The sequence below is a fragment of the Tenrec ecaudatus genome, chromosome 3 (genome assembly GCF_050624435.1).
Source record: "Tenrec ecaudatus isolate mTenEca1 chromosome 3, mTenEca1.hap1, whole genome shotgun sequence".
Classification (NCBI taxonomy): Eukaryota; Metazoa; Chordata; class Mammalia; order Afrosoricida; family Tenrecidae; genus Tenrec; species Tenrec ecaudatus.
Window position 1 is genome coordinate 219,582,733 of NC_134532.1, and position 20,928 is coordinate 219,603,660.

Here is a 20,928-nt window from a genome sequence, read left to right on the forward strand (position 1 = left end):
CCCCAGGAGGTCCCAGCCTTTTCCCTGCACAGCAGAGTGGGCGGGGCATGGGGGTGGAGCCACCAGCCCCTCCTCAGGGTCCAGAGAAGCTGACTCCCACCTGAGTTGGGACATGCTCAGGTGCAGGGGGTGTGACCCTGGGCCTGTGGCCTCAGTAGTCCCTGGGACCCACGCTGAGGCTGGATCCCTGAACTCTGAGCAGGCTGGGGGCTGACCCAGGGTGCCGCTGGAAATTAGAATTCAAAACCAAACCCACTGCCGGGAGTGGGGGTGGGGGTAGGGAGTCGATGCCCCAGCATGGGTCTTTATGGGGCAGGCAGCCTCTCCCATGGGGCGCCTGGGGGGTTCAAACTGCTGGCCTCGTGATTAGCAGCCGAGGGCCCAACCCACAGCACCACTGGGCAAGAAGGGCCAGGGAGCTTTCCTTGGAGGACACGTGGCTCACCCCTCCTTAGTAACTGGGTCCCCGACAGTTCAACAGCAGTTGCCACTGCTGGTCACCGTCGCTCCATGCCCATCAGAAGTGACCACTACCTCCAGGGTAGGGTAGGCTGGGGTGGTTTCCACAGGGAGTCAGGAAAACAGGGGTCCACACGTGCTTATTCATCTGCAGTGGGCAGTGTCCACTACATTGTGGACACTGGGATCCCCTACGAAGATATTGGCTACACATGGGTCAGCAAGCACCCGTAAGCTTGTGCTTACCCATTTCCTGGGTGCCCCCTCCCATCAGGGACTGCAGTATGAAAGGAGAGGTTGATTCTGGGGGAGGGGCTATAGGGCTGGGAAAGACAGATGCCAGCCAGATGAGTGCTCTTTGATGTGGTGGAGGGTGAGAAGGGGTTTCCCCAGATGCATGAGTAAGCACAAAAGGGCCTTGCTTACCTTGGTGAAGGGGTTTCCCCCAGGAGGTGGTTAACAATGCCTTGGGGGACTCCAGGGGTGGCATCAGCCTTCAGGACCCCTGCTGTGATTGCGGGTGGTGAGACCTTGACTCTGCATCCCACTGTTCCATGCTCCTCTCACCAGAGTAACTCCAATGCCCTCATAGGCAGTGGGGAGGCCCCACAGAGAGGGCTGGGCAGGGGTCCCCACCTGGCATAAACCACAGGAGCCGGCAGCCCAGGGGACCCCTCTGAGGGGGCCCTACAGGATGGAAGGGCCTGGTGGAGAAGAAGCATTCCTGCCCCCCCCCCCACCTGTGTCCCCTGCTCTCCAGAGCCATCTGATTTCAGGGTCCACCATGGCCCTCTGTCCCCACCACAGACACCACCTCTACTCACTGCTGGCGTGGTACAGCCCCTGCACAGACCCCTCCCCGGCCGGCCTGGGGCTAGCTATACACCAGCCTAACCCAGCCCTGCACCCCATACCTCTGCCCTGGCTGTCACTGGACATTAGAGATGGGCAGGGCCAGGCTGGACAGCTGCCACACGGTGCCCCATGTCCCCACACACTCATGGAATGGTGGCTTTGCTGGAAGGTCCTTTGATGAGGTCACTGGTTAGCGTGTCTCTGAGGCAGCTGTGTGTCTGTCCTTGTCAATGGGTGAAGAGCCAGGCCTGCAGGGACAGGTGGCCACATGGACACTGAGGGAGGGGTCAGAAGCACCCCTACTCGGCTCCTCCCACTCACCTTCCACTCCATTGCCTCTGCGGGAGACACCGCCCATTTTGCAGGCGGACACATTGAGGCTGGCCAGCAGAGAAGCAGCCTGAGCATAGCTGGGCAGGGGTGGGGGGTTTCTTGATGGGAGGAGGAGGGGTGGGGGACGAGCTGGGAAGGAGGAGTTCTGCTGGGCTAGACATAGGCTGCTGACCAGAGTTGGCGGTTCAAAGCCACCGTCTGCTCCGAGGAGAAAGTGGAGAAGTTTGGGAACCCCACAGGGCAGCCGGACCCTGTCCTCGAGGGCCGCGTGGGGTCCGAATGGACCGGTCAGCCGCAAGTTTGGGAAGGCCCTCTGGGAGCTCAGCGTCGGGGCACGGAGCGTCTAGTGTTTCTGTTCCACCTCCCTGACCCCCTTCCTCTATCCGCCTCCCTCAGAAGGAAGGAACGGAACTACCTTCGTCTGTTCACGCAGCGTCCCCACGCAGACCTGCCCCTGAGGCCCGCCCCACGCAGACCCTTCCAGGCCAGGCAGCCTGGGGTTGGAGGCTCGTAGACACAGAGGCCAGCAGGGGTCCCTGAGAAGGAGCTGGGAGTAGGAGCCTCTAGATGGGGCAGAGGGCCAGCTCTCTCTCTCGGCCCCTCCTGGAGGGTCCCTAGCCCACCTGAGCCCCCTTGGCTGGCATGGAGCAGGGGTGGATTTCCGAGGAAAGGCTGTGGTCAGAATGTAGCTCAAGAAGGGAGTCTGGTCTGGGGACACCTCTGCCCCCGCACCTTGTCTTCAGCTCAGCTATGGCACCCCATAGTGAACTGCTCAGTACCTGCCCAGAAGGAGTTCTGGCACCTCCCAACCCTGGGAAAGCACCCCCAAGGTTGTGGGGGGGGGGCGCAATGGAACCACCAGTGGCAGAAGCTGACGCTTCACTGCAGGGAGCCACCACCACCAGGCCAGCCCAGACCCAACATCCCTCACCCAAACAGGTGAGATCCAGCCTGGGCTCCAGCAGCCTCTGCCCTTACCTACTACGAGGCTTCTGATTGCTTCTTGGCCTCCACAGATGAGCAGCAGGAGCCACCGCCCCCTGGGGACTGAGGACACAAGAACTGGTGTGAGGTGCATGAACGATCAATAATGATCAGCACCGATCAACACCCACCCACCATTACCGACCGCACTGATCAATACTGAGCAACGCCAGTCAACACCTATCATTACTAACTGACACACACACACCCCATTACTGACCCGCACCGATCAATACCAACAAGCACCAGTCAATACACATCATTACTGACCGGCCCTGATCAATACTGAGTAATGTCAGTCAACACCCATCATTCCCTATCAGCCCTGATCCATACCATGAGCCCTGAGCAATACCAATCAGCCCTGATCAATAATACCATCAGCAGTGAGCTGCTAGATCAGTGCCTGCTTCTGGGACCTTATCCACTGCTCACCTGGTTCACAGGTTGAAGTCGGCATCACCAGCTATGGAGGGACAGAGCTAGGGTGCAAACCCAACTCTCTCCATGTCAGGACCTCTGCTCACTGTCTACCATGTCCACCACCTCATCCACTGCCCACCTCATCCCCCACCATGTCCACTCCCACCTCATCCACAGCCCAGGGTCTAGTCCATACTTCTAGTCTATACTTTTCACCAACACCACGGCCAGACAGCACCGGTTCCTGTAATGAGCAGTCATGAGCATAAATCACTCGGTGACTTGGCAGCGGCTGTGGGGTGAACGGGCAACTGCATCCAAGCTCAGTACAGGTGTCCTGCAGACACCCAGAAAGGCCTTGGAAGCAGCACTCTTGGGGACCCCACTGTCTCCCCGCACCTTTTATGACCTCCAGCATGGTCCACACCCCTCTCTGCCCAGGCTCTCAGCCATCTCAGAACCGGCTTTTAAATTCACATGCCTTCCTGAGCACCTGGCCCTGCCAACCAGGCCCCACGAAGGTCTCCTTGCCAGGACAGCCCCCCTCTGAACTCAGATGCTGGCGGGTCCCCCAGACTCCGCAGAACAGTCTAGGCCCCAGGACTCAGCCACTAGGACCTGCTGCCCACACAGCAACTGGTTTTACGCATGCCTGGTGGGCCTTCCTGGGAGCACCACCCCATTCTGCAGGAGACCTCGCCCTGGGGCTGGCGGGGTGGTGTGGGGGTGGGGGTCCAGACACAGGGCAGGGTGGGTGAGGTCCTGAGGCTGAGGAGGAAGGGAGGAAGGGCAGACGGTCCAGACTGGTCAGTGCCTTAAAGAGAGTATGAACCCTCTCCTTGACAGTTTCTAACAAGGGGCTCTCTGCATTTTTATTAAAAGATCATTTTATTGGGGGCTCTTACATCTCTTATAACCACCCATCCACCCATTGGATCAAGCACATTTGAACATATGTTGCCCTCATCCTTTTCAAAACATTTTCTTTCTACTTAAGCCCTTGGCATGGCTCCTCTTTTTTCCCCTCCCTCCTCTCCTCCCCCCCCCCTCAGCCCCTTGATAAATCATAAATTACTACTATTTTCATATCTTACACTCCCTGCTGTCTCCCTTCCCCTGTGGTTTCTGTTGTTCATCTGGGAGGGACTGGGGGTGTGTGTGTTATGTGCAGATCATGGATCATTTCATCGTGATCTGGTCCCCCTTCCTTCCCCTCCTCTGCTTTCTGTAGCTACCAAACCCACTGCCCTCCCGCTGGGGATCCCAGGGGCCTGGGGCTGTGCGTCCCTCATAAGGGCTCAGACAGCAGATCTTTCTTCCAAGGGCTTCCCCGTGCTTGACAGAGGGCTTTATTTTGCCCCAGGCCCCTTGGAGCCCCAGGATGGGCCACCTGTATCAGAGTCTCTAGGAAATGGGGAGGTGCTTGACCTGTGGCCCCCTCCCGGCCCCCCTGAACCCAGACTTGGCAGCCTGGCTGGCCCTCTCCTGCTCTGGGTCAGCAGGCCTTCAGAAAGGTTAAACCAACAGACGCTGTGAGGGGCGGTATGGGAGGGGGTGTGTGTGGCGGATGCTGGGTAGTCCTGGCGCCACCGGCTTTGGGGGTGAGGCTATAACCCCCGCTGAGTCCTAGGGGGAGGGGAGGGAGTTCTTGTGCCCAGGGGCCATCTGTCCCTAGGGTCCCCTGAACAGGGTGCGGGGCAAGCAGACTGGCCCAAGGCTTTGGCAGAGTGGGGCCCTGGCAGGACGCGCTGAGATGCCACCAGGGCACGGGTGCTGATGGCGGTGTATGTCTCGGGGTGCCGCAGGTGTGTTGGGGTGCTGAAGGCACGGGGGCGGGGGGAAGCCGTGAGCAAAGACTACACCTACATTTGAGAGCGCGGGCAGCGTGTGGTGTAGGGCCGGCTAGCTAGGTCCCCAAACCCTGATCCCGGGTCGCTGGGGCCCAGGTCTCCCCGCTCCCGAGCTCTGGGAGCTCGCGCGTCCTCCCCGCCCCGCTGTGGCAGTCGGGCGAGGGGCGCTGCGCGGCGCTGGGCGGCTCGTGCCAACACCGTAGAGGCCCGGGAAGGCTAGCCCGTGTCTGTCCGCACTGCGTCCGCGCTGCGTTTATCGCGTCCTCAGCACCCCGTTTCTCCGCGGGGTGTAGGCTGCGGTGAGCCGGGTGCACGCACCCCCACACCCAAACAGAACCCACGGGAGGCGGGGAGTGGGAGCCCGAGGCCCGGAGCCGGCGCCTGGGTCTTTGGTGCAACTCTTTAAAACACTCTCCATTGGGCTCGCGGCACCCCGACCCCAGCCCCACCAACCCCCTCGCTCCGGCCTGGGGACGGGGCGGCGCTCGGAGGGGGCGCCCTCCAGCCAGACGCTGGGTCCTCCCCCGCGTGGCCGCAGGGGCGACTGAGCCAAATACCTCCCCCCATCCCAGGACTCCAGCCGAGCCCCTCGGAGCACGGAGTTCGACCGACCCGGAGGGGAACAGCAGCTCGCGGTTGGCGCCGCGTCCGGGAGGGCGTGACCTCGCCTGGGGAGGCGGAGCCAGGCCGCCGGGTCGCGCCTGGTGCGCTCCGTGGGCGTGGCCTGCGCTGCCTGGTTGGCATACTTCCCAGCGACCCCCGCCTCCCCACCCTTCCAGCGGCTTTGCTCGGATTGGTGTGGTGTCCAGGGAAAGTCACAGGGGCAAGGCCTGTGTTGGTCCCTCCTCGTCTGAGCGCACGAGGGGACCGCGCGGGAAGTGACTCGAGCTGCTGCCCTGGGCCTCCCCGCTTCCTGGACAGGCTTGAGTTTGCCTGTAGGTGAACTGGAGTGGTGTTTGCGTTTGTTGATGGCTTTGCTTCACGGACACCCTCCACTCCTGCCTCTCAGAAGAAGGTTCTGGAAGGGGTGGGGTTCTGTGTCCCTGCACTTACCCCAACGCTAGGTGGCTTCTGCTGCCTTTGGGGGCACCTGGGGAGCCAACATCCCAGCAGCCTGGAGTGGCCCAGGACCTCATGGATTGGCGGAAGAAGGGGCAGGGGTCATGTCATGACTCTTGTCCCCTTGTGACTATTTCCATTCTGTTATTGTCGCCTTTTCCCAACCAGGACCCTAAGACTCACAGCAGCTGTAGTCCGTCGCCCCAGGGCCCATGCCTGAAGCTCTCTGGCTTGGGTGCACTGGGCGACAGAGAGCGGGTGTCTGAGCAAGGCCCTGATTCATTGGTGTAACTCAGCATGTTGGGTGTCTCCAAGAACCTGCGTTTGAACCTGCGTTGTCAGTATAGCCACAGCTGAGGGGCAGGATCCCTGTGTCCCCTTCCCCCCATGGAGGGGCGTGTGGGCCTACGCCTCTGGCCCCTGAACTACCAACTGACTGCTGGGTGCCTTCTGGCCCCTGCCTCTTGGGCCTCCGTTGGAGGACAGGGCACATGCGCGTGGGGAGGGCGGGGCTCAGGAGAGGGCTGCTCCAGCAGCCCAGAAAGTGGACTGGGCTCTCGGTGGAGCAGGGCTGCCCAGCGAAAGGTGGTAGGTTCACTCCGGTGAGCTGGCAGAAAGTCCGGGCAAGGCACTTCTGAAGCATCAGCCGCACACCAGGCGCCCTGCAGTGCGGCCTGATGGTGGGACAGACCCACGGAGCTGCTCTGCCTTTTCTGGATTCTAGGGGCTCGCCTGTTCTGAAGATAGGGCTGCGGGGAGAGGGGGCAGAGTTCCGTATCATACATCCCCTGGTGGCGCCGTGGGCTAAGTGCCAGGCTGCAAACTGAAGCTACCAGAGAGCGAGAGGAAGCAGTCAACTTCCAGGATATTGACAGCCGTGGAAACCCTCCCGGACACTTGGTCCTACCCTGGCCTATGGGATGGAGACAGACACCTGTCTGGGCACTGCGCCCCTGTGGCCTTTTGTATGAAGTACTGGCATAGAGCCCTTAGGGGACAGGTGAGGTGTGGCGGCTGGACTCTTGAAGGCAAGCCTGCTTTGGCAATGGGGACACTTTAGCTTAAAAGTTTTTGGGGTGGAGGGACCATGCTCACCCACCAGTCATGGTGCAGAACCACCCTCGTGGGTTCAGGTCCCCTCCGCACCCCCAGTTCTGCACTGTTGGGTGGGGTGGACCCACTTGCCTTGCAGTTGACAATTGGATGTCTATCTGACAAGGTCAGCAGGTACCATGCACACAGTTCCATTCACAGCCGGAAAACGCAGGCCTGGGGGACTGGGGAGGGGAGCCTGCGAGTCTCCAGAAGCTGGGCAGACAGCAATATCACCCCCTGCTTAAGCATGTGGCTGCTAAGTGAAAGGTCAGTGGTTCAAACCCAGAGCTGCTCTGAGGCTCGTGTGTCCTGTAGAGTTACAGCCTCAGAAAGCCACATGGAAGTTCCACTCAGTCCTATCTGCTCACTCTGAGACAGAGGGCAGTGGGCCCCCTCCGCTGTGTAGCCATCAGGTCCCTGAGTGGTGAAGTAAGTTATAGGCGGTCACTGTGTTAGTCTGGGTGGACTAGAGAAACAAAATTCATAGACACTCATATATGTGTAAGAAAGCTTTATAAACAAGAGCAATTGAATATTGAGAAAACATCCCAGCCCAGTCCAGATCAAGTCCATAAGTCCGATATTCGCCCATATGTCCAATACCAATCTAGAAAGTCTTCTCCAGACTCACGAAACACATGCAATGCTGCCGAATGCAGGAGGATCACAGGCCAGTGGGTGAGAAGTCTTGTGGATCCAGTGGCATTGTAAGCATCTCAGTACTGGCAGGGGTCTCCACTCAGCTTCTCCGGCTCCAGAGGTCTGGCTTCATCATCCTCTCTCCAAGTGTCTTCTCCACAGGGATGTTTTGTATGGAGTCAGCACAGAGAGAGAGAGAGAGAGAGAGAGAGAGAGAGAGAGAGAGAGAGAGAGACTCCCACCTCCAAGGAGGAATACTGGAGTGCTCAGGATCCTCAGGAGAAGGTCATGCCCACACAGAGGCCTCTTTGGCTGTGACCTGATTGACAGGCTAGACTCCACCCTTCACTCTTACTCTTCTCAAATTGACAAATTATTATATAACTACCACAGTCACTAACCCAAAGGTTGGGAGTTCAAACCACTACCTGGCCCCAGGGGGACCCAGTGGTACCGAGGAAGAAAGTCCTGGGGTTCTGCTTCTGTAAAGACAGCTGTTTCCAGTTTCTCCAAGGCAAGTTCTGGTGGCGGTGACCCCGTGTGTGCAGAGGAGGCTTGCCCCCACCGGAGTTTCTGGCGATTCGAGGGGTTATGCGCCAGGATACTAACCACGAGGTCAGCGGTTCACAACCTCCTCTGTGGGAGAAAGAGGAGGCTTTCTGCTCGTGAACTCACAGGGGGCAGCTCTACCTTGGTGGTGCAAGGAAGTGCAGTGGCATAGTGGTTATGTGTTGACCTGCTAACCCAAGGTCGACTGTTCAAACCCACAAGCTGCTTCACAGGAAGAAGATGAGGCTGTCTGTTCCGGTCATGCTAGAGATGCACCCGCCTGTGATTTTGAGAGTCGGTTCCACCCCAGGGAAGACCCCCCCCCCCCGCAGCAGGCCAGAGACTTCCCCTGGGAGCCACGTGGGATGTGGGACCAGGGGGCTTGAGGAGACACTAGCACAGAATGTTGTCACCTCACGTCCATGCCACAGGCCACCTGCAGGTGGCGCCCTTGGGATAAGAAGAAGGTACCAGAGCCCCCTCCAGTGGGGACCATTCACTTCTAAAGACCCAAGTGGACAAGTCCAGTTCAGTCGGGCAGCAAGTGTGTGGTTCTGTGGCCCAGACAGCGCAGGCCCCAAAAGCTGTTGTGTTTCAGCTGGCCCTGCCCAGCCCTAGAACTGTGCATGTGGAAATGGACAAGAACGACAAGAATGGATCCTGGTGTTTTCCAGGGCTGGGCTCTGATCTAGTCCAGTTAAGAGGTGTGGGTCCCCTGTTCCATCCAGGAGCCTTCAGTTCAGACACAGGACAGTGTGGGCCCTCAGACTCGGCTCCTGTCCTACCCACGGGTGTAGACTGCCGGCTGCACCTAGTGGCCTCCATCTTGGGCATAGGATGGCTGGTGGCCCACTGCCCAGGGGCCAGACGCTCCTCCTGGGGTACTTGGAAGGGGGAGAGATGAAGGGGAAGGACATTGGGGCTGTGCCCGCCAGGCTGCAGGGTGCCTCCGGGAGGCTCAGCTGCAGTGGGAAGGAGTGGGCGTGCCTGTCTGCATAAAAGACACCCCCAGACAGAGTCATGTGTCATAGCTTGAGTTCTAGGGGAAGGAACCTATCATCCTGCTCCCCACCATCCCCTCCAGGCACGGCTGTCTCCTGGGGGCCACAAGACATGGAAATGGGGCAGTGCCACCAGGGGCAGGTGCATGGTGTCCACCCAGCCTGTCCTCACCCACCCTGGGAGGACCAGGAGCACCTGTCCATGGACCTCTGAGCCACTCACTGGTCTGGGGGCCAGCCCCAAGTGGTGACGGGATACAGGATGCTGCCCTGCACCCCAGAGGCAGCACTATGATTTGCAGCTGGCCGTGGGGTGAGGCTGGTGCCCTGCAGGTCCAGGAGCACAAGGAAGGAGTGGGTGTTTAGAACCCTCGGTGGGGAGTGTGAAGCCCATGCGTCTGCCACCACCACAGGGCTCCACGTGCAGTGCTCCTCGCCCAGGCTGCAGGCTGTCTGTCCTCCCCCATGGGATAAAGTCAGCGGGGGGGGGGGGCAGTGCCAGTCAGTCTCTTCAGGACCCACAGTCGGGAGGCTGGAGCGACATTTATGCCAATGGGTCTATCTTCCCCGCCCCCCAAAAGTACTCAGACACATACGCAAACACACACACACAGATAGAGATGCACAGATACATGCCTCAGACCCATAAACGCATGCAAACACATATATACCTACATGTAAATATACATATACCCACGAGTACACATGTGTACATGTGCATACTCCCCCCCCCACACACACACAAGCTGACAACGTGATCAAGGAGCCGCACACACGGCTTGGCTCCCAGTGCCTAGAGCTCCGGTGACACCAGACTGGAGAGCTCTGTGTTGTCACGAGGGATGGCCGAGTGGACTCCGACTCACGGTGACGCCAGACACAGTGGGGTGAAGCACTGGCCGGCCCTGTACCTCCCTCACTATCCCAGCTACGTGTGAGCCCACGGCCACTGCCACAGTGTCCACCTTACCAGGCATGATGTCCTCCTCCAGGGACTGGTCCCTGCTGACAGTACGCCCAGAGTATGGGGGACCGCCTTGCCCTCCTGGCCTCTAAGGAGCACTCTAGCTGTCCTTCTTGGGGATAGGCTTGCAGGGCACCCCAGCATTTGGAAAGAGTTTGAAATGCTGTGAGGAACCCCAACACAGGACCCAGACATGCAGTGCGTGTCCACTGTTGCAAAGGGGGGTTCAGTTGCCCCAAACCATCGACTTGTCAACTAGAGAGGGGAAAGGCACAGGTGAGGGTGGGGTCACCAGGCATGCCTGCACTTGGCCCGACCCCCACCTATCCTGCTGGGAATGACACTCTCCCCGAGAGAAGCAGCAGCGCCAGCTCCTGAGAAAACACCTGCAGGTTCCCCGTAAATGGACATGAGTCCCCGCCATCTGGAGTAATCCCAGTCCAGAGACCTGACAGTCATCAAGAAAAGGAATGGGGGGGGGGAACTGCTGGGTCTCTGGGGACCCCCGGGGAGGGAGGGGAGAAGAACACACTGAGTCCCTCTTCCATCCCCCTTGTACCTGGTAAGCACTGGTATGTGTAGGCATGCTGCTGTGGGCTCTGAGCCATGGGACCTCACCCCACATGCAGGTCAGAAACAGTGCTGAGCCCCTGCAAGCTCCTTCTGGGTCTGGGTCTCCTCCAGACTCTTGGTTAAGGCAGCTGTCTTCTCTGCCCCTCTTGCCAGTGACCCTCCGTCGCCATCCTTGCAGCTGAGGAGCATTCTGGTGCCTCTGTGGTGTGTTCCACGTTCCTCGCACACACCAAAGTTCACGTGGATCTGTTCTCCTACGATCCCCCTTCCCCCCGACTGTCTTTCCTAGACAGGGGAGGCAACTGCAGAGATCACAGCTTGCTGTGGGGCTGTGTGTGTGCTGTAGGCTGTATGTGCTGTAGGCTGTGTGTGTTGTAGGCTGTGTGCTGTAGGCTGTGTGTGTGCTGTAGGCTGTGTGTGCTGTAGGCTGTGTGTGCTGTAGGCTGTGTGTGTGCTGTAGGCTGTGTGTGCTGTAGGCTGTGTGTGTGCTGTAGGCTGTGTGTGTGCTATAGGCTGTGTGTGCTGTAGGCTGTGTGTGCTGTAGGCTGTGTGTGCTGTAGGCTGTATGTGTGCTGTAGGCTGTGTGTGCTGTAGGCTGTGTGTGCTGTAGGCTGTGTGTGCTGTAGACTGTGTGTGTGCTGTAGGCTGTGTGGGCTGTGGGGTTCTGTGTGTGCTGTAGGCTGTGTGTGCTGTAGGCTGTGTGCTGTAGACTGTATGTGTGCTGTAGGCTGTGTGTGTGCTGCAGGCTGTGTGTGCTGTAGGCTGTGTGTGTGCTGTAGGCTGTATGTGTGCTATAGGCTGTGTGTGCTGTAGGCTGTGTGTGTGCTGTAGGCTGTGTGTGTGCTGTAAGCTGTGTGTGTGCTGTAGGCTGTATGTGTGCTGTAGGCTGTGTGCTGTAGGCTGTGAGTGCTGTGGCTGTGTGTGCTATAGGCTGTGTGTGTGCAGTAGGCTGTGGGGCTGTGTGTGTGCTGTAGGCTGTGTGTGCTATAGGCTGTGTGTGTGCTGTGGGGCTGTGTGTGTGCTGTAGGCTGTGTGTGCTGTAGGCTGTGTGTGTGCTGTAGGCTGTGTGTGCTGTAGGCTGTGTATGCTGTATGCTGTGTGTGCTGTAGGCTGTGTGTGTGCTGTAGGCTGTGTGTGCTGTAGGCTGTGTGCTGTAGACTGTATGTGTGCTGTAGGCTGTGTGTGTGCTGTAGGCTGTGTGTGCTGTAGGCTGTGTGTGTGCTGTAGGCTGTGTGCTGTAGACTGTATGTGTGCTGTAGGCTGTGTGTGTGCTGTAGGCTGTGTGTGCTGTAGACTGTGTGGGTGCTGTAGGCTGTGTGTGTGCTGTAGGCTGTATGTGTGCTGTAGGCTGTGTGTGCTGTAGGCTGTGTGTGTGCTGTAGGCTGTGTGTGTGCTGTGGGGCTGTATGTGTGCTGTAGGCTGTGTGTATGCTGTAGGCTGTGTGTGCTGTAGGCTGTGGGGCTGTGTGTGTGCTGTAGGCTGTGTGTGTGCTGTGGGGCTGTGTGTTTCCTGTAGGCTGTGTGTGCTGTAGGCTGTGTGTGCTGTAGGCTGTTTGTGTGCTGTAGGCTGTATGTGTGCTCTAGGCTGTGTGTGTGCTGTAGGCTGTGTGTGATGTAGGCTGTGTGTTCTGTAGGCTCTGTGTGCTGTAGGTTGTGTGTGCTGTAGGCTGTGTGTGTGCTGTAGGCTGTGTGTGCTGTAGGCTGTGTGTGCTGTAGGCTGTGTTTGCTGTAAGTTGTGTGTGTGCTGTAGGCTGTGTGTGTGCTGTAGCCTGTGTGTTTCCTGTAGGCTGTGTGTGCTGTAGGCTGTGTGTGCTGTAGGCTGTATGTGTGCTGTAGGCTGTATGTGTGCTGTAGGCTTTGTTTGCTGTAAGTTGTGTGTGTGTGCTGTATGCTGTGTGTGTGCTGTGGGGCTGTGTGTGTGCTTTAGGCTGTGTGTGTTCTGTAGGCTCTGTGTGCTGTAGGCTGTGTGTGTGCTGTAGGCTCTGTGTACTGTTGGCTGTGTGTGTGCTGTAGGCTGTGTGTGCTGTATGCTGTGTGTGTGCTGTGGGGCTGTGTGTGTGCTGTAGGCTGTGTGTGCTGTAGGCTGTGTGTGCTGTAGGCTGTATGTGTGCTGTATGCTGTGTGTGCTGTAGGCTGTGTGTGCTGTAGGCTGTGTGTGCTGTAGGCTGTGTGTGCTGTAGGCTGTGTGTGCTGTAGGCTGTGTGTATGCTGTAGGCTGTGGGCTGTGTGTGTGCTGTAGGCTGTGGGGCTGTGTGTGTGCTGTAGGCTGTGTGTGCTGTAGGCTGTGTGTGCTGTAGGCTGTGTGTGTGCTGTAGGCTGTGTTTGCTGTAAGTTGTGTGTGTGCTGTAGGCTGTGTGTGTGCTGTAGGCTGTGTGTTTCCTGTAGGCTGTGTGTGCTGTAGGCTGTGTGTGCTGTATGCTGTGTGTGTGCTGTGGGGCTGTGTGTGTGCTGTAGGCTGTGTGTGCTGTAGGCTGTGTGTGTGCTGTAGGCTTTGTGTGTGCTGTAGGCTGTGTGTGCTGTAGGCTGTGTGTGCGGTAGGCTGTGTGTGTGCTGTTGGGGTGTGTGTTTGCTGTAGGCTGTTTGTGTGCTGTAGGCTGTGTGTGCTGTAGGCTGTGTTTGCTGTAAGTTGTGTGTGTGCTGTAGGCTGCGTGTGTGCTGTAGGCTGTGTGTGTGCTGTAGGCTGTGTGTGTGCTGTAGGCTCTGTGTACTGTAGGCTGTGTGTGCTGTATGCTGTGTGTGTGCTGTGGGGCTGTGTGTGTGCTGTAGGCTGTGTGTGCTGTAGGCTGTGTGTGTGCTGTAGGCTGTGTGTGGGCTGTAGACTCTGTGTACTGTTGGCTGTGTGTGTGCTGTAGGCTGTGTGTGCTGTAGGCTGTGTGTGTGCTGTAGGCTGTGTGTGCTGTAGGCTGTGTGTGTGCTGTAGGCTGTGTGTGCTGTAGGCTGTGTGTGTGCTGTAGGCTGTGGGGATATCTGTGCTGTAGGCTGTGGGGCTGTGTGCTGTAGGCTGTGTGTGCTGTGGGCTGTGTGTGTGCTGTAGGCTGTGGAGATGTCTGTGCTGTAGGCTGTGGGGATGTCTGTGCTGTAAGCAGTGGGGATGTCTGTGCTGTAGGCTGTGGGGCTGTGTGTGTGCTGTAGGCTGTGGGGCTGTGTGCTGGAGTCTGTGAGGCTGTGTGTGTGCTGTAGGTTGTAGGTGGCCCCATGTGGGCAGGCAGAGTCCCAGTGATATCCCAGTGAAGAGGAAGACGAAGGGTCTGAGACCCAGTTGGTCCCAATGTCTCTCACTCTTATACAGAAGGCCACGCCCACCAAGGAGGTGTTTTCAGGCTACCACTTGATTGACAACCGACAGCACATACACCCCTACAGATTCACACACATTCAAGTTGACATAGAATCTAACTGCTCCTACAGGGTGTGTGTGTGTTCTGTGGAGGGTGTGACTTAAATGAATGCTTGTGTGGATGATGTGTGGGGTGTACCTGTGCCAGGATGAAAGTGCACTGGTGTGACCACATGTGGTTGTGCATGGACTTGTGTACTCACCTGTGGGGGTTGTGTACTTATGTGAGTGTGGGTGTGTGGATGTGCGTATTCATATGTGGACAGATGTGGCCTTATGTGGCTGTGTAAGTAGGGGGAGTGCTTGTGTGTAGAGGAGCGTGGACTGATGTGATTGTGTGGTGGTGTAACTGGGGTGTGAACTCGTGTGTGGAGGGTCGTGGACTGATGTGGCTGTGTGTGGGTGAATTGGGAGTGTGTATGTGGTGTGGACAGGTGTGGCCTGATGTATGTGGGGTGTGAGTTGCCTGGATGTCAGGTGTTAGCTGAGTCCCGGTTGGGAGACTCCAAGCCTGTAGCCGGGCTGTCTGTGTAGTTGTGGTTCTTTGTGGGTTCTCTGGCTGAGTGTGTGTTATGTATGGGGTTGGAGCGCCCACCTGCCTGCTTGCTGGCTGGCTCACTGGGTGGTAGAAAGGAAGATTCCCCAGAGATGGCAGCAGGATGGAGGCACTGCCCCCCTTGACCTGTGTGAGTGCTCACTTGCTCCCTCCTTTGAGGTCCCCTCCATCAAATACGGATGTGGAGGTCTGAGGGCTGGCTACAGGGCTGGGTCTATGACCCCCAGTGCTGATGGAGGGGTGGGGCAGGGGTGACATCCACTGGACAGTCCCTGCATGCATCCACTGTGCATTAGCTAGCTCTTGGCCTGGGCAGCCCCTCTGCCCACCACCATTGTCCCTCAGCCTGGGAACCTGGGCCCCCTCTCAGCTCCCCACTTTCCACCACCTTGGAACTCTGAGGCCACAGATACCCACCCCCACCTCGGGCCAAGTGCTGCTTTGAGGACCCCCTCCCTCCCCATGGCTTTAATTAAGCAAGGCAGCACCTCTTCCAATGACCTTCACCTTGGAGATGCAGGCCCACCCCCTGTCTCCCAGGTGTCTCCGGATTGGTCACTCACCCCCATTCCGGGGGTCTGAGAGTGGCTGAGGGCCCCTCCTGCCCCCTCCGCCCCGCCCCCAGCGGGCGTGCGGTCAGGTGATCCCAGCCTTTTGCGACCACAAATCCACCAGGCTTTGTGGGGGTTTGAGCGTGAAATGCAATCACACGTGTGAAGGCCCAGCCCGGGGCGGGGGGAGGGGGCCGGCATTCAGTCGCGGGGCACTCTGGCTACCTTTTAGGGACCTGGAAGGGTGAGGGGCGGACTCCCATCCCAGCCACCCGGCGGGCACCCCGCATGGGGGCAAGATGGCCTCTCAGGCCCGACCAAGATCTGGTGCCAGTCGCAGCCCCGCGGACGCACCCCCAACGCGTGGCCCGAACCTGCCCCTGGGGCCCGCAGCTCAGAGTCCGACGGCCCTTTGTTCCCGCCTCGTCTCCCCGCCCCAGTCACTTCCAATCAGGGTCCAGCGGCCTGCGAGGCCTGAGATTCCCCAGTGACTGGGATCGCTTCTGGCAGGAATCCGCCGGCATGGACGCCGAGGTTTCCCCCCCACAAGGTGCGCGCCTATTAAAACCAGACCGCCGGCCCCCACTCTTAAAGTGACCACGGCTTGGAGCTGCCAGGACGGGGTGAGGGGGTACGAACCCCGCCCGAGGTCAGCGCCTCGAACCTCTGGCCAGCCTACAACAGAGCCTTGCCTTAGCTGTGGGGGCAGGGTTCTCAGCGCGGGACAGGGGGGGGCAACCCACGAGTCCCCGCCTCCGAGTTCACTATCTCCAGGAAGACCCCATGCCTCAGCTTTCCAGTCTACCTGAGGGAGGGGTGAGGGGGGATGCGGGCCCACTCACCACCAGTATAGTACAATTGGGGAGCCTGGTTGCTGGGGGTGGGGAGCAGCTGAACCTGGGCAGTGAGGGCTGGTGGGCAGAGGGAGAGCCAGCGAGGGGGTTCAGGAAGGGGGCAGGGCTGGCGAGCTGGGTCCAGGCAGAGGGAAGCCCAGAGCTGTCCGCATGGAGCCACTGCTTCGGCAGGGAGCCCATTCCGATTTGAACCTTGAGACCCTTCCCCAGCATGCGCCGGGGAGAGGAGGGGGAGTCCACGCAAATGATCCCGCACCACCTCCCTGGGATTCAGACCTTTGTGAGCAGGAGCCAAGGAGAGGGATCCCTTGAGATTGTCCAGTGGACCCCACCTTGGTTTCCCTTGCGCCTCCTCCTCCTTTCTTCCCACCCCCCTTCCTCCACCCCCTTCCACTTCTCCCTCCCCTCCCTGGCCCCCCTCTTCCTGCCAGCTTCTGGGCCTCAGGGAAGGCCAGGGAGGCGCCAGTAAACGTTTAGGAAAGGGGGGGGGGGGTCTTCAATGTTTCAAGAAAGTGTCCAGGAGAAGGGGGTTGGTGCTACCCCCAAAAGGCAGCCCCAAATCATCTATAGACATTTGATCACTTTCAGAGCAAGTATTTTTAATATTGACTAACTCAACTTGCTAGCTTGTTCCCAAGGAAGGACTGCTCTCTCCATCCCACTCCTGCAGGCACCTGGATGCCCTGGGGCCAACTGACAGATGGGGCCACTGAGGCACATGGGCTCAGATCGTTAAGCCTAGTCAAGGGCGGGGGGCTGGGAGGAAACTGTGGCATCCAATAGCTGCCAGGTTGTCTCCAGTGGAGCCGTTGACACGAACAGGAGAGGGTGCCTGCCCTTCTTCTTGGCCCCAGAAGCCCCCAGGGACAGAAACCAAGAGGGTCAGGTCACTGTCAGTGTCCCCAGGGTCACCCCAGCTGCCTGGCCCATCCCCTAAGATCAATGGCTGGGACACAGCCCTCTGCAGGGCCAAGGTCATGTTCCTTCCAGGTTGGGGTTGGACACAGAAGTGACACCTCTTTCTCAAGTCCCCTCCCCGCTCCTCCTTCCTACTGTCCCTGGTCACCTCCCTGCCTTTGGTCCCACAGCCCTCTTGGCCCCTTTGCAACCTTCCAAGACACAGCAGTCAGAGAGACCCAGTACTGACCAGAAGGCCAGGCAGCCTTTCTGGAGGTATGTCTGGGGGTGGTGCTGGGTGTCCCCAAGGTCCCTCCTTGGGTTTCTCCACCTGGCCCTGCCTGGTGAGGTGGGCAGCTGGCTCCCCCCCTCCACTTGGTTGCCAACTCTGGACAGTGACCAGTGCTGTGTCAGTGACCCCAACAGGGTTTCAGACAAAGGGAACCCGCCCAGGTCAGCTCCAGCTAGGATGCCCCTGGCTCTCCCCCCAAAATGCTATTCCTGAGAGGCTACGCTGTAAAGAAGCCATCCAGAGAGCCCACCCCCCTATCCCACAGCTGGCAGCTAGCACTGCCCACCAGATAACCCAGTGAATGAGGTCGGTGAATCCAACCCCCAGCCTCCAAGCCCTTTGCCCAGAGGGGGACCAGGGACAACCTGGAGGGAGCCCCACCCCCACCACTGTATCCTGCCCAAACATGGACCCCTGAGCTTAGTTAGTTCTTTGTTGCATGCAGTGAGTCCTGGGGTGTTTGCACCCCTGCCCTGGCAGCTGAATACTGTCATGGAAATGTGCCATTCCTCAGACTCAGAGTAACCTCCTAGGCAGAACTGCTCCCACCCCAGGGGCTGGGAGCTTTCAGACTAAATTCTCTGTGGGGGCAAGCTGCCCAGTGAGTCTTCCCCTCAGAGCCGCTGGGGGATCTTCCTGTCAGCACCTAACTGCCGCACACCCAGGGTTCCTGTGCATAGTTAGGAAAGGAAGGAGTGCTCTTAGACTTGTCCTGGTGGGTGACAAAGCTTTAAATGCGCCTTGGTTGTGAGTTGGCCCTCCGCCGTGACAGCCTGTGTGTGGGTGTCACCGCAGAACTGAGCCTCCAGTTTTCCGTGGCTGCTCTTTTGGACAGTGGTGGGCAGACCTTTCCTCAAAGTGCCTCTGGGAGGGCCAAGCGCCCCACCTTTCAGCAGCCAAGCACGATAACCTCCACCTCCGGGGGGGGGGGGTCTCTGTCAGGATGGACAGAACTCCCAAATATTTCTGAAGGTGACTCCAGGCCAGAGGGAGGCAGGTGTGGTGTGAGGTACAGAACCCAGGGGGCTGGGGGATGGGGACAAGACAAGAGAGACTGGGGAGAGGGATAGAGGAGCAAAGGGGTGATGAAACATTCACTTGGAATCGATATCCTCTAAAATGACCCCAAAGGAAGGTGCTGTTGGGTGCCGCCCCCTGGCCCTGACCATGCTCTTGGGGTCCTTTTGGTTAATTAATCACCCAGGGCCTAGAGGGGAGTCTGTGTCTACCAACCTTGCCCACAGTAGATTCGAGGGGGCACAGCAGTAATGAGGTACAATAATGACCACATCTACCCCTGAGGTCATGTTGATTCCAGCAGGACAAAGTAGAACTGCCCCCATCAGGCCCCAGAGGCCATCCTGATGGGAGACGCAAGCAGGGCTGGTGGGTTTGAGGCACTGTATTACCCACTGTGCCGCCTGGGGTCCTGAGAGAGGTGGCTGTGCACCTTCAGGATCACCTGCAGGGGAGTTGGGTAGTGGTCTGCTAACCCTGGGAAGGGAGGGTCATGGACAGAGAGAAGTGACGGGCTTGGTGACCGCTGGCCGGGAGGTAGGATGCACAGAAGAGGCTTGGCAGTGGGGACACCCAGAGATGATGAAATGACCGGCTTTTTAAGGCTCCACTTTTCTGGAGTTAGGGGCACCCCTCTCCTCCCAGATCCTGCCTAGCATCAGAAGGTGACCTGGGCCCAAGAGCACCCAAGACACTGCTCAGGGTGGCCACACTGAAAGGTCACTCCTGGGGCCACCCTGGGCCTGCCTTGAGGGTCTAGTTCTAGGACTCCACCCAGGAGAATGTGACACAGCCCCGCCCATGGTTGTCACCCCCGGAGATGGCGGCCTGGGGGCACCAGGGAGTGGTGCCTTCAGACTGTCTCCCCTGGGACCATCCACCCTAGCCCACCCCCACCCAGACTCTCTCATCCATCCCTAGGGTTGGGAGCAGCAGCTCTGGGTCACACCCCTGCACCTCCCAGAAAGAAGAGGGCCACTCTCCTAGATGAGGTCCCACCTCCTGGTCCCATTCCCTCCCCAGGCACCACAGCCTTTGAGTAGCCAGTGTTAAGCCCTTCCCCCAGAGCAGTGAGGGCTGGCACAGGAGCCTGGCAGTGCCCCTCTGCTCCAGACAGCCTCTGCCCCAGCGATAGACCTGGACTGACCAGGAGGGAGAGGAGGTGCCTTCATAGTTGGCGGGGGAGATAGCTGGCAGTGAATACCTGGGAGTAAGGGGTAGGAGAACTTCACCAGTGGAAGTTCAAGAGCAAGGACCCAAATAAGGGGGGGTGCCCAGAGGGAGGGGGGGTTCCAGGCCTGCTCACACTCCCTACCTGTCCCCCACTTCCTGTTCTGGCCTCAGTTTCCCTTTTGAATTCAAACGTGTGAGCCCTGGTTAGTGCTTCTCCCAGTGAGCATTTTGTTCAAGACCTTCCCCTGGCTGGGAATCTGCTCCTCTCAGACCCAGAGGCCCAGGAATGGCCTGGGCTCACTAGCTGATCAACACCCAGGGTCCTCATCTTCACAGTGGGAAGGGGGAGCCTGCTGGCTGCCCCAGGCTGGAGGCCCACAGTGTTCCTGGGTCCCCAGGCTGTTGACAGTGAGGCCCAGTGAGTGCAAGGAAGGCCAGAGTGGGACCATTGGGTACTGTGGGTGGAGGGGACGCTGTAGGGCAGCGGCAGCCACTCCCCCAAGGTTGTGCACTTTCCATGTGAGGCCAACTATGGGGGCAAAGCCTAGTCTTGCAGTTAGTATTCAAGCGCGTGACCACTGCGCCACCGGGGCTCCCCAGCAGCTATGTAGGAAGCAGTTAGTGCGCGCTCGCGTGCCGCTCCGCCTCCGCACAGAGCAGAAAAAAGGCGCCCAGAGCCCTCTCCCCGCCCGTGGTCGCGCAGCCTGTGGCGCGCAGAGCCAGACTTGGTGCAGTGTCTGAGGCTGGAGCTCTGTCCTTCCCACGTAGGGTCCGGCAGCGAAGACCACCTGGAGTGACCCCCCTCGCAAGCGAGGAAATGGTGACGCAGCCAGCCCTTGGAAGTCGCGTGGCACGGGGCACTGGAGAGGCTTTCCCCAGCGGCTGCATGGAAAGGAACATGCTCTGGGAGCCAGGGCCGCGGTACGCGGGATTGGGGCCACGCCCCTGAAGGCTCAGAGTCTTCACCTCCGCGTCGCAGGCCCAGGCGTCTGAGGCCTGCCTCGCCACTTACCTGAGCCCCTTCTCCATCCGGAAAATGGGGGTGACGATGCCTCCAGCGGGGCGGTCGCGGAGATTACGCGCAGTGAGAGGCCTGGGCCTGCAGCCGCCCCCGAGAGCTTGAGCTCCAGGTGGCATTGAGGCTGGAGTTGTGGGCGTGTAGGCCCCTGTCCGCTGAAGCCCAGGGCTCCCACTGCTGTCCGACCTGCGACCCGGTGACTCGGCGTCACCTTTCCAAGGGGCGGCGATCAGACGGTTTCTCCCTAGTGGTCACGGAGCCGAGGGTGGGTGGATGCGGGGAACTGAGGCCGCTTGCCTCAGAAAGGAAGCCGGGGCGGGGGTGGGGGGAGAGGGAGTGGAGGCGCAAACTGGGATAGGGCCTGTCCCTCAGCCAACCCCGGCGGACATAGCAGCGGAGACGGGGGAATCTTACTAGCTCTCCTGAGGTTTGGACCTCCTCCGGGGAAAG